Below are 13,947 nucleotides of genomic sequence, written 5' to 3' on the forward strand. Positions count from 1 at the left end.
AATATGGACAATATAATGGCTTATGGCATAATCCCCATCTAGCACAGAATACAGCGGATGCCTATCATACAGGTTGGTACGTTTTAAGAGTCAAGGGGGCACAGCGCGTTACTGTAAAACTACATGGTGGGGACACTGAAACTGCAAATTCAACTGTGAGAAAGCAGAAGTGTGTAAGTAATGAATACACAGCCACAGTGTGGAATGGAAATGGAAATTTTAAGAGAGCTGAGGTTGGAAGAGTGAAAGAAGGTATAACTTGTATGTCCTGCCAAGGAATTTGAATTTTATGCTTAAGACAGTGGAGGACTATTGATGCATTGTAAGCAGGTCAGTGACATGCTTTTCTATGAATACAGCAAAACAGGGACGAATTGATGGATGACACTTAACTGCCTTATTCTACTTCAAGTCTGTTATACAAACGTCAAGATCCATTCTTACTTAAAAATGGTTATCTCTTAACGGTTAGTTCAAAAGGTAATAGCATTTTCAGAATATGAAATTCTTCACAAATGGTCCTTTAACCTTGTCCTTAGCAGAAGGTAATGTCACTTCAGCCCAGAAACTCTCCTTATCAGACATCTTTTACTCTAACTATGGACGTTTTTTCCACTTCCTCTTTTCCAAACCATTTTTATTATCTTAAGATGCAGTTTCTAACATAAACATTTTTGTTGCCTCCACAATAATTGTCTTTTATTTGCTATCTACTGGCACCTTGAGTATTTGTAGTTTATAAGAGTAGTTGTCAATTACTCAGTCTTTTATGTCAGGTTTGCTTTTGACCCTCCAACCTTGGTTCACAAGAATAGAAACAAAACAAAATAAACAAACAAACAAAAACAGAAGTCAGTGGATCTAGCAGTACTGTTCTCTTTCAAACACTGAGACTTTATCAAGTCCCTTGGCCTTTATGGATCTTAGTTATCTTAGTTCCTTCATACACAAAACGAGGGGGTTGGTCTCTGTCAGTTCCAGCTCTGTAACTTGGAGCTTTAGGACTCCCAGGGATGCCTCAAGTGTCTCTTAAAAAGATGTGATCAGGAAAGCAGATCTCTCTTTTCACCTTTTACTTCAAACTGCACAGCTATTCTTATATCTGTCTTACATATTACATATTTATATAGGAATTCTTTTGAAAAACAGGGCAATCAACTAAAAAGAATTTGAAAATAACTCATCTACATAATTCCCTAAGGTCCATTTCAGCTCTCACATTTTATCCTCTCTATTTCTTCTTGTTTTTTTATCTCCAGTTTCTATATGTTGGCAGTATATATCAGAACGTTGTGTCAGAGATATAGCAAATGATTCAGTAAATGCCTTTTAAGAAAAGAATGGACGAATGCATTAATTGGTTTGTTAATCCAATCACTAATATTTACAGATAACAATTAAGTCCCAGCCACTCTTCAGGATAATGGAGACAGAATGTTCAAAACTCAGACAAATACTTGCCTTCTTGGAAATGAACAGTCAGCTGAATCAATGCATTAAGCAACAATTGTTGGACACCTAATATATTGCAGGTATTTTGTTAAATCCTAGTTATGTCAAAATCTGTAGGACCCTGGTTTTTTCTTGAAGATTTTACAGCCTGCTAAGAGGAAAAGAGTCAATAGATTATTGCCATAAAAAATTGGTTAAGTATACTATAGAATTATGACGCAAGTACTATGAGTATTCAGAAAAAAAAGGAGTTTCTGACTGGCTAAAGTAGTAAAACAGATTTCACAAAGACACGTATAAACTGAGTGTTCTAAAGAATGAAAGAAATTGTGCTGCATGGAGCAAATCTAAACATGATGGCTGTAGGAAAGTACATACAGGAGGCACAGAAAGAAGAAAAACTTGGGAGCGCTAGGTAACTGAGGAGTTTGGTGTGGCTGAACCGCTCAGTACTTTGGTGACTGGACATCAAGAAAGAAAGCCTGCATAGTCATTTTCCTTCAGATTAGAAATGTTCTTTTATGCTATTGTAAAGCTTTATTGCTTCACAATTTAGGGAATGGAGATGCCACAGAGATTTTTAAGGGGCAATTTGACAGGATAGATTTGTCTCCTAAAAAAAAAAGACAACATGGGGCTTCCCTGGTGGCGCAGTGGTTGAGAGTCCACCAGCCGATGCAGGGGATGCGGGTTCGTGCCCCGGTCCGGGAGGATCCCACATGCCACGGAGCGGCTGGGCCCGTGAGCCATGGCCACTGAGCCTGCGCATCAGGAGCCTGTGCTCCGCAGTGGGAGAGGCCACAACAGTGAGAGGCCCGTGTACCGCAAAAAACAAAAAACAAAAACCAAAAGACAACATGGATGTGGCATATGAAAGATGGGCTGGAATAAGGAGGATGCAATGAGGAGAGGAACAAGAAAGAGGATGCTGCCATAGGTCAGAGAGAAGGTGAAGAGAGCCTGAGGGATGAAGACAGTGATCAGATTGGAGAGAATACCTCAAGTTGAGTCAAAAGGATCTGTTGACTGGAAATAATGTAGAAAGCTAGCGTAGGAAAACGTGAGAGATTATTCTCTGTTCTATTCCATTAAAGATGAAAACGCATTCTTTAAAAACTCTTATTTCTCACAAAACATGACTAGCAACTGTTATCTCTCTCAGGTAAATATATAGTCAGCCCATTTGTGGAGGCTAATAGATAGCTTAATTAAGGCCGGACAAGATTCTCTAGGATAAGAGATAAAGGGCAATTCCCATTTAACAGTCCCCCTTAGATGGGATGACACAGGCATTATTAATAATTTCTCCAGGAATTCCCCATCCTAATGAAGAATTAACACAGGAGCTCACCTTATCACTTGGAACATCTCACCAGATAGTACAATCTGGAGTCTATTTTTGCTTAGTCAAAAAGCCTGACAGCTGTGGCAGGCTATTAGTCTTTGTGTTGACTTAGAGTACAATATCAGAGTTGTAATTTGGCTGGGGGTTTGTCAGGACGGATTGTTTTCTGAGATAGCAGATGGTTTGGAAATCATCTGCCAGGACAGGCCAAACTGACTAGAATTTCAATTGTCTGTTCCAGGAGTGATAATGAGAAAGGCACATGCGGGAAATTAACTCTGGTTTAACTGAAGATGACAACGTATCTCATGGTCAGAGCACAAACAGGTTACAAGAAGGAAGGAAAAATGAAAGGCAAGTGGGAAGTTCCTAATTAACTCCAATCTACTTCAAGTAAATTTCCCTAACTCAATGTTATTACACAGATGAGGAAAGTTGATGTATGCATTTCAAGGCTTGATTTTATAATTTTGCTCTTGAAGAATGAGATAATCAAACAACAGAAGGAGTATATTAACTAGGGACCCGGATTACAGTCATTCAGAGCGAGGTATCAGGTAATTGAATCTAGTCAGTTTATTCAGAGTAGGATGCAAATAGGTAATTTGGACATCTTTAATGAGCTCTGCCGAGTTAAAAGCCTCATGAAATTTTTGTAAATATGCTGTGTGCTTTCATACAATCTGAGAGCAGAAGGTAGTTTACAATGATTTCAGACTTCTATTTGGCCATTATTATTATTATAGTTTTTTAAATGTTTCCCCTGACATCCTTCCTGTGTAAATGAATATGTCCCAGGGGCACTCCAGTAAATGAGATGAACTAATGTAAAATAATAAATAATTCATGTCCTTGGAAGCCACTGAGACTTTGCTCATGATTTTATAGAAACCAAACCACCTTGTGTTGCAGAAAAAAAAAAAAAGGTATCCACATATGAAAATATCTCAAGTATTATCTTTTAAGTCTAAATGTGTGCTCAATCAGAAAAAAAAAGGAAAGGGAACATATTAAAAGAATATAACAAGAACGACTTTATAACTGTAAAGATAACTAATAGGATTTTGATTTGATACTGTTCGTTTTGTTTCATTTGGAGCTCATTTCATTGCCTTTTCCATCATTTCTATGGTTCTGAATTAGACTGGAGTGAGATTAAAAGATGAGGAGGTCAAGTGAGATGTGGAGGGGAGTTTGGAACAAAAGAGGTGACACAGGAGTAGAAGGCAGTATGAAATGAATAAGGGCCTGGGATATTTATGTTCCAAGTTCTGCCCCTGTCAAAGTCTGATGTAGGCTTGTTATATAAAATTCTCAAGGTCACTCTTTTCTCATCTGTAAAATGTAATAATAGTATAAGCCTTGGGCTTCCCTGGTGGCGCAGTTGTTGAGAGTCCGCCTGCCGATGCAGGGGACGCAGGTTCGTGCCCCGGTCCGGAAGGATCCCACTTGCCGTGGAGCGGCTAGGCCCATGAGCCATGGCCACTGAGCCTGCACATCCGGAGCCTGTGCTCCGCAACGGGAGAGGCCACAACAGTGAGAGGCCTGCGTACCGCAAAAAAAAAAAAATAAAAAAAATAATAATATAAGCCTTACGGGACTATTATAAAAATTAAATCAGATAATATTAATAAGCAGATTAAAGTGTCTGGTACAGAGAAGGCACACAAAATTTTGAACCTACCTGACCATTCTGTTCTGGGAAAGGACCTCATACTGCTACCTTTCTCTAAGAGGGAATTTCTAGATGTCCCCTCAATAATAACAGGGAGACAGTAAACTGGGGTTATGAGTTAATTTGGAAGACCAAGTTCTCTTATTTTTTAGTTTATTTATTTTTGGCTGCATTGGGTCTTCATTGCTGTACGTGGGCTTTCTCTAGTTGCAGCGAGCAGGGACTACTCTTCGTTGCCACGTGCAGGCTTCTCATTGCGGTGTCTTGTTGCAGAGCATGGGCCACAGGCATGCGGGCTTCAGTAGTTGTGTAGTGTGGGCTCAGTAGTTGTGGCTTGCAGGCTCTAGAGTGCAGGCTCAGTAGTTGTGGCACACGAGCTTAGCTGCTCCGTGGCTGTGGGATCTTCCCGGACCAGGGCTCGAACCCGTGTCCCCTACATTGGCAGGTGGTTTCTTAACCACTGTGCCACCAGGGAAGCCACAAGTTCTTGGTCTTAAATTCCAACTCCACCACTTACTGGTAATGTGTTAACTAGTTATTTAGACTTAGTTACCTCATCTATATAATAAGGATAATATTAGTATTCAACTTATTGAAGGTTTGCAAGAATTAGATGAAATAATCTGCATTAAGTACAGGTCTAAACACGTGGCAAAGACTCTCAAAATGTTACCTCTGAGTACCTGTTGATTAGCTCCACATAACTATAGCCATGAAAATTTTATCTATGATAAGGGACAAACATAATGATTTTCCTCTCTTGCATAGCACCATGCTATGAAAATGTAATAAAACTAGAATTTGCAACATAAATGTTGCTTAAACATGGTTTGTTCCAAGGAACTCTTGCCTTTTAAGCAAATAATTCTGAGCCATTTCAGTCACTCTTTCAGAAAAAAAGACAAAGATATAAGTACTTCTACTTCCAATATCTGGAAACATTGGAGATCAAAAGTGATCAAGGATAATCAACTCTTTAAATAAGGAAACTGTACCAGGTGAGTTTGCATTTGTGCAGCTTCTTTCCTATGGGCCCAACCCCAGTCCACACTGTGTGGGATGGCTGAAACGCAAACACAGACCATAGTCTCAGTGGCTTGATGAATCATAGAATAGAATCTGGAACTACCAGAGTGGCTAGAAAATAAGAGAGGAAGTGAAGAAGGGCCCACAATACTGCAAGAATTCTGCCCCAGTTCTGGGCTGAACCATGAACTTCGAACGCACAAGGGAGATATCAAGGAGTCTGACTGAAGGCTGAGGGAAGTGAACCAATGTTTCAACCATTATATTACAGCAGGGGTTGCAAATTCAGAGTTTGGTTGCAGCCAAAGTTAACTACTTGCTAAACTAAAAATCATTATTCTTCAGAGGAAGAGATCAGAATACAAAGTATCCATAATGCATCATATACAATACTCATAATATAATTAAAAATCACTAGTTATGGTTTAAAAAAAATGTGGCCCATAGTCATGAAAAAAAGTAGTTCATGAAAACTGACGCTGACATGTTGGAATACTAGATGAGGAGTTTAAGTAGCTAATATAGATATGCTAGAGGACTGACTTAAAGAAGAAATGGTCAAAATGAATGAAAAATGGGAAATCTCAGCAGATAAATGAAAACTATTTAAAATGAATAAATGGAAATTCTAGAACTAAAAAGTACAATATCTGAAATGAAAATGTCAGTTAACTTGAAGACATATCAAAAGAATTAGCCAAGCTGAAGCACAGAGATAAGAAATTAACAAAACCTCACTATGTGACAAAATAAGCTGATAAACATCAGTAACTGAAGTTGTACAAGGAAAAGAAGAGAGACAAAAGGGCAGAAAAATACTTAAAGAAATAACAGTCAAAATTGTCCCCAATCTGATGATAAAAAAAACTTATAGATCCAAAAGTTTTAGTAAACCCCAAGCAAATTAAAACCAGAACAGGAATTATCCATGTAATGATTAATTTTCTGTCAACTTGACTGTATCATAGGGTGCCCAGATTAAACATTACTTGTGGGTGTGTCTGTGAGGGCATTTCTAGATAAGATTAGCATTTGAATTGGTAAACTAAGAAAGTCCTTTGCCCTCCTCGAAGTGGCTGGGTATCATCTAACCACTGAGGTCCTGAACAGGACAAAAAGCAGAGGAAGGAGGAACTCAGATTGTTTCACTGTGAATTGCATAGTACATTTCAAAAACAATGCCAATCTTACTAGAATTCCTTCAAGAAATAGAAGAGGAGAGAACACTTCCAACTTCTTTAAGTAGGCCAGGAAACCCTGACACAAAATTGACAAAGACATTACCAAGACCTAAAATGAATGACCAATATCATGTAACATAGGTGAAAAAATTGTAAAAAGGTATTAGCAAGTTTAATCCAGCAATATATAAAAAGGTTACTAAACGGTTTCTATATGAGGAAAGTAAAGATTAGTCAAACATTCCAATCAATCAATCAATATAGTAATTCTCTGTATTAACTAAATTTTAAAAAGTAAAGCATAGCTAACTCACATAGATGTAGAAAGATACAGAAGAAGCATTCGGCAAAATTCAACAGCCAAATCTATTTTAAAAACTCTTATTGAACTATGAATAAGAAGCAATTTCTTCCATCCAGTATAAAACATTTATAAAAAAACAAAACAAAATAAACAAAACAAAAATCCTATATACCACATGGTCAAAGGCTAAAAACTTCCCCTCTAAGATCAGGAAAAAGAAAAAGCTATCTGCTCTCGCCGCTTCAATTCACAATTTTACTAGTGGATATAACCACAGCAGCAAGGCAATTAAAAGGCATGAAAACTGAAAAGGAAGAAGTAAAACTTGTTTATTTGTAGATGTCATAAGTTTGCGTTCAGAATCTTAAAGAATCCACAAAACAATGACTAGAACTAAAAAGTGAATTTAGCAAGGTCACAGAATACGAAATTGAGACAAAATTCAATTATATTTCTACATTCTAATGGAAACAATGGGAAAAGGAAAATTAAAGATATATATATTCTGTTATAACAAATAAAACCTCACATGTCATCAAAAGCTAAAATAAGAAAAAAAACTTAATAAAATATTATAAGATCTCTACATTAAAAACCAAAAAGTAATGCTGAGAGAAGTTAAAGAAAACCTAAATAAATAGAGATAAGCTATGTTCTGAAAGTAGAAGCCTCAATACTGTTGTCAGTTTTCCTAAACAGCAGCAGCTTTCAAACTTTTTTGTTTCAGAACTCTAAAACAGCCTTAAATTATTGAGGATATCTAAGAACTTTATTTTTTGTAAGTTACATCCACTAATATATACAGTATCATAAACCAAAACTGAGAAACATTAGAATTCTAATTTAATAATTTATTTTAAAATAGCAATCCATTATGTCATATAAGCATGTTTATAAAAAATAGCGACATTCTCCAAAACAGAAAACAAAATTTAGAAGAGTGACACTATTTTACATTCCTTGCAAATCTATCTGGCTTAATAAAAGCAGTTCCTGGTACATCTAAGACAGCAGCTTTTACATTTAGGTGAGTGTGACATGTTATTTTGCTTAAAGTATATGAAGAAATGCTGGCCTCACACAAATATGTAGTTGGATAAAGGGGGAGTATTTAAATACCGTTTTCAGACAACTGTGGATAGTCTTCTTTGGTACTATATCACAATTTGCCAAGACAATTGAAGAAGCAATTACAGTACATTCTGACAGTGGCTATGGTTAACGGAAATGCACAGTCCTCTACGGCACATAGAGAGAGCCACTAATTAGGGCTTGGATATCAGAGAAGACATTCTGCCAGAAATGATGGCTAAGCTGAGGGTTACAGAAATGTGAGTTAATGAGGTTTAAAGAAAGTGTGTTCTGGGAAGGGTAAATAGTCAAGAAAGGACATGGTAAGTTCACAGAATCAAAAAAGACTCATTATGACCTCAGCTTAGTGGTTACATTGAGTGTTTAGAGGGATAGAAGAATGTTGAGGGCCAAAGACAAAATGAAGAGGTAATCAAGATCTTGAATGTGAAGGCTGTTTCTAAGTCAGGCCAATAACTTTGGACGTTTCTACAGAGATAATGAGAATTTACTGAGGGGTTTAAGCAGAAGAGTGACAGCTCATGAAAGCCAAAAGTTTAAAGACAGATTGACTGGTCAGCTGCGTGAGACACAGTAAAGACGTCCAATAATAAAGTCTTGAATGCATACATTGATTTTGGACATAACAATATTATTTGGGACTTAACTGAGGAAGAAAATGGAAGATGAGGGTACGCTGCAGTGAGCTAAGGAATGAATGGGAAGTGAAGATGGCGAGGGTAGGCTCAGCTTTCAATAAGCTTATCTGGAAGCAAAACGGTCAGTAATTAGAGGTGACAAAAGCAGGAAGAGACTGAGGGTAAGAAGCCAGTATACTGAGAAACATCAAAGCTAAGGATCTGGAAAAGAACATAAGATGTACCTTGCTTGTAGAGGTATGTTAGACCTGCTCTGATAAAGGTAAAGCTTAATTGCTATTTATGCATTAATTATTTTCAAAATCATTTTCCCTACTATTTTTTGAACAGCTCTGAAATAGGTCGTCATAATTCCCTCATTTTGTTTTGCCAACTTTTACCTCCCAGAACATGAAAAAGCAGATCATGGTTCAAATACTAAATAAATCATTTAAAAGTACAAATCAGTGGTGTCTGAAATCATGAGCTTATATTTTATGTCAGAATTGGGGAGCATTATTAACTATCAATTTATTTGAAGGATGAAATCTAACCCTCAGGCATGATATATATCACCTATTTGTTTACTTCTGCTAAGGGGTCTTGGGCTTCTTGTACCTGTGGATTTGTAATACATAAACTCAGTTGGTTACAAGCTCCAGAGTAGTGGGTTTTAGTATAGTTTAAATGGATAAAAACACTTGGAATCAGTTTATCACAGAGAATCAAGAGATCTTTAATACCACTGCCCTGCCTGAAACCGATGTGAAATTTGGTCTATGATCTGTTTCACAATTTGGGGCTGCTGCAAAGATTTTTTTGTCACTGACAAATCTTCCTGCTAGAACAGTTAGGTGAGGAATTCAAGCTTACTGGCTGAATGGTCCTTGATAACCAAATATAGTTGATGAAATCCACTTGGGTTTATCTGTTGGCAACTCAGGGGCCTTAGGATGACTATAGTTTAAACAGTCATTTCTCTTCTGCACTTGTCTGGTATGAATAGATAGATTTATTTCAGAAATTTTGAAGCTATAATAACTGAAGGAATTGCCACAGAAACAAGGTAGGACCATCAGTACATCAGGGGTGAGATAAATATTTCAAGACGTGTACATACCGGTGAAAACTGCCCAAAGCTCATAAAAATTCTGTATGTTTCGATCCAGGTGTATGTGTTAGTATATGATAAGATATTTAAATAGATTCTGCATTGGGGTCATTTGTTCTTAGCAAGAAGTGATTGTATCAATATGAGCTGTTACTGAATGTACCTTGAAAAATGAATACCAGCATATAAAAAAAAAACAGCAGGAAATGAGTTTTCAAGATTTGATGAAAAGGATCATGTTATGCGTGGGTCAATGGTGGTAGCACAACTGTATTTGGTAGGTATTTAATTTGGGTGCTCTTTACATCGGTAATTATATATTTCAGACTATTTGTTTTTAAAAGTTTGATTTTCTGATGAACTCATCACTCACTGCCGTGAGATGCTTCCCCACTTACCCATAACCAGAAAGGGGAGAGGTCATCATCATGTAATTACTCCAATAACTATAGAATTCTAAATATTAGTTCTGTATCTAAAATGCTCAAATAACAATGATGGAAATATTGTGCATGTGACCCTGAAAAGATTTATTTCCCAAGCTTCCATGTTGTAGGAGATAACCGTTACATTCTAATCTCGGTTTCTTTCATGTAATGTTATTCTTATGTTGAATAGTACAAAGGACCTTAAGCCCTTTGTGCAGGTGTATATTTTCTTGGCTCAAGCCCTCACCCAGACTCTGGAAACTTCAATTTAGTGGACAATATATGTCTCCCTAATGGTAAGCACCCTGTTTCCAAAGAAACAGTAAGATTTTAATAACGGCAATCAGGCAATATTATAGTCTAAATATGACCAGACCCGACTGCACAACCTCACAGCAACTTTGGAGTATAACTCAGTATTTCACTTCATTCTTCAAAAAAAAATGTTTTTCAAAATGTATTAGTAAGAATTAGAAAGTTTACTTTCTGAAAAGGGAGACAGAGATTTTATATCACGTATTAGATAAAATCACCCAATAAAATCCCACCTAGACATCTTTATTTCTCTTTTAATCCATCACCCATGCACCACTGTGTCTTCTCTTTTTGCCTTCATTGATCCTCTCCTTCTCCCAGCCTCTACTTACCCCCACCCATCATCATCTAAAACTGCACTGATTTATAGGATAACTACTAACTGTACATGGACATTTAAATTTGTTGTATTAAATTAAATGAAGAATTCAGATTCTCCAGTACACTAGCCACATTTTAATTGCTCAGTAGCCTTGTGTGGCCAGTGGCTACCATATTGGACAGCACAGATAAAGAACATTCCCTTTATTACAGAAATTTTTATTGGCCAGTGCTAATCTAAAGCAATTAAACTCAGATCCAAGCTTAATACCTCATTTTTCAAAAAAAAAAAAAAATAGAAGAAGAATGTGGAGAAAGAGGAGTGTGAGGAAGGAGGAAGAGTCGTCCATGTTGCTCACTTACCTTTTACTCTTGGTAGGAAGCGGTTCAAGAGCTTCTTAGTCCAGCAGGAACTTGATAGCAACTTAGTCTCAAATATACTTTCTTCTCTTCTAGGAAAGAAAAAAGAGACAGAAAGAGGGTAGGGAGGAAACGTTACAAGCTATATCTTCATTCAAACCAGGGGAGAGAACATTTGAAAATTCCAAATTGTATGTACCAGCAAAAGCAAATAAAACCAGCAAAATTTGCATGGAAAACTACAGCAGCCTGATAGGTAAAGAAGAGAGGATAAAGGAGGACTAGCAAGGGCAGATCTCAGAAATGACCAACAAATGTTAACTTCTAGAAAGGAAAACCCCCTATTAAATAGAAACTGCTGTGATAAGGCAGATTTCTAATGGGGCACAATTACTGTGGCTGCTGTAACATAAAGTAGTGAAAGTCCCCTGGGAGCCTGTCAATGGCAGATCTAAGAAAGCACCATCTTTCAAAAGAGAAGAGGACGCTTTGGAAGGCAGAGCCTGTGCTCTTGGTAGCAGTGTTTAGTGAAGGAACCATGGTCTCAGGCTAGGTCTGAGAGGCAGAGCAGGCATGGCTACACAGAGGGGTCATATTTAACCAAACACTCCATCTCTTTAGCCCCACACTCCTGGAAAACTCCTACTTCCACTCCAACTGAAGTGTGCTGCTAATACCTTGTATGGAAAATTCAGTTTGTTCAAATCTGAGCAAAAACAACAGCAACAAAATAACCCAGCATCCTGCCAGAAGTTGAATTGTGTCTCCCAAAAAGATACGTTGTAATGCTAACCCCCCAGTACCTCCAAATATGACCTTATTTGGAAATAAGGTCATTGCAGATGTAATTAAGATATCAAGATGAGGTCACATTGGAGTAGGGTGTACTCTTAATGCAATATGACTTGTGTCCTTATAAGAAAAGAAGAGACACAGAGACACAAGAGGAGAATGCCTTGTGACGATGGAGAGATTGAAGTGCTGCAGCTGCAAGTCAAGGAATGTTAAAGATTGCCAGCAAACCATTAAAAGCTAGGGATTCTTGCCTACAGTTTTCAGAGGGAGCATGGCCAATCCAACATTTTGATTTTGGACTTCTAGTCTCCAGAACTATGAGACAATAAACTTCTATTATTTTAAGCCATCACTTTGTGGTACTTTCTTTTTTTTTTTTTTTTTTTTTTGCGGTACGCGGGCCTCTCACTGTTGTGGCCTCTCCCGTTGCGGAGCACAGGCTCCGGATGCACAGGCTCAGTGGCCATGGCTCACGGGCCCAGCCGCTCCGCGGCATGTGGGATCCTCCCGGACTGGGGCATGAACCCGTGTCCCCTGCATCGGCAGGCAGACTCTCAACCATTGCGCCACCAGGGAAGCCCTGTGGTACTTTTTTATAGCAACACTAGGAAACTGATACAAGCTTTTCAAAGATACTATAAAAACAAGGAATGCTTTACTTTGAAAGAAAATGCCCAGAAAAAAATGTCTCAAAAAGATAAAGTTACAATACAACCTTTCACCACAATTAAAGAAGGAATTACAGCCATGAAGGAAATACAAGGGCTCAGGAAGATATGACTGGATAAGAGAAGCTGGATATCTAGACATACGGTGATAAAGTGAAAACTGATAAAATTTGGGAAACAAGGGAAGAAAAAGAAGTATTTTAGAAACTAAACTGTAGGATCATAAGTGATAGTATCACCAAAGAAAGCACAATAAGAATTGTGTATGAGAAAATAAAATGAAATTAAAATGAACAGAAATAAAAATATGAAAAGGACTGAAGAGAATATGATACATAAAAGACAGAAAAATATATACAGTCTTCACAGAATCAGAACCCCAAAGGAAACCAAAACAATGTAAGAGAATGGATATTTTATTTTAGTATTATTTATTTATTTACTTTTGGCTGTGTTGGGTCTTTGTTGCTGTGTGCAGGCTTTCTCTAGTTGTAGTGAGCAGGGGCTACTCTTTGTTGTGGTGCGCAGGCTTCTCATTGCGGTGGCTTCTCTTGTTGTGGAGCATGGGCTCTAGGCACACGGGCCTCAGTAGTTGTGGCACGTGGGCTCAGTAGTTGTGGCTCACGGGCTCTAGAGCACAGGGTCAGTAGTTGTGGCCCACAGGCTTAGTTGCTCCGTGGCATGTGGGATATTCCTGGACCAGGGATCGAACCTGTGTCCCCTGCATTGGCAGGCGGATTCTTGACCACTACACCACCAAGGAAGGATATTTTAAATATAATTCAAGAAAACTTTCTTAAATAAAAGAAGACTTCGATCCACCTCTTGAAGAAGAAACCATAACCCAAAAAAGGGAAACACTATAACACAGAATGGTCAATATTGAAACAGAACCTAAAAAAAATATTATTAAAAATTTTTTAAGATAAAGAATCTTTGGGCAGCAGGAAGAAGGTCATTTGAAGTGAAAGAAAATCAAGCTGATATCAGACTTCCCTTAGTAATTTTCTACCTGAAGACAGAGAAGAAACACTTGCAAGGAAAGAAACAATGAGCCAAGCTTTTTATACCTAACCAGACTGTCCTTTAAGTATAAAGCTATAGACAAACATTATTTTTTCAGACATATCTGCATGAACTCAGGGAGCATCAGTCACACAAACCTCTCTTAAGAATACTACTAAGAGAAAAGATCCAACTAACTAAAATATGATAGGAAAATAGAAAAAGGACAGGTGGTAACATTTTAATATATTT

General features: G+C 37.6%; 1 pseudogene; it reads left to right on the plus strand.

The window, feature by feature from the left end:
- Nucleotides 1–3,059: 3,059 nt before the first annotated feature.
- The window catches only part of LOC103073703 (40S ribosomal protein S24 pseudogene), a 117,300-nt pseudogene continuing 106,412 nt past the window's right edge, over nucleotides 3,060–13,947 (plus strand).

Source organism: Lipotes vexillifer, unplaced genomic scaffold, assembly GCF_000442215.2.
Source record: "Lipotes vexillifer unplaced genomic scaffold, Lipotes_vexillifer_v1.1 scaffold49, whole genome shotgun sequence".
NCBI lineage: Eukaryota > Metazoa > Chordata > Mammalia > Artiodactyla > Lipotidae > Lipotes > Lipotes vexillifer.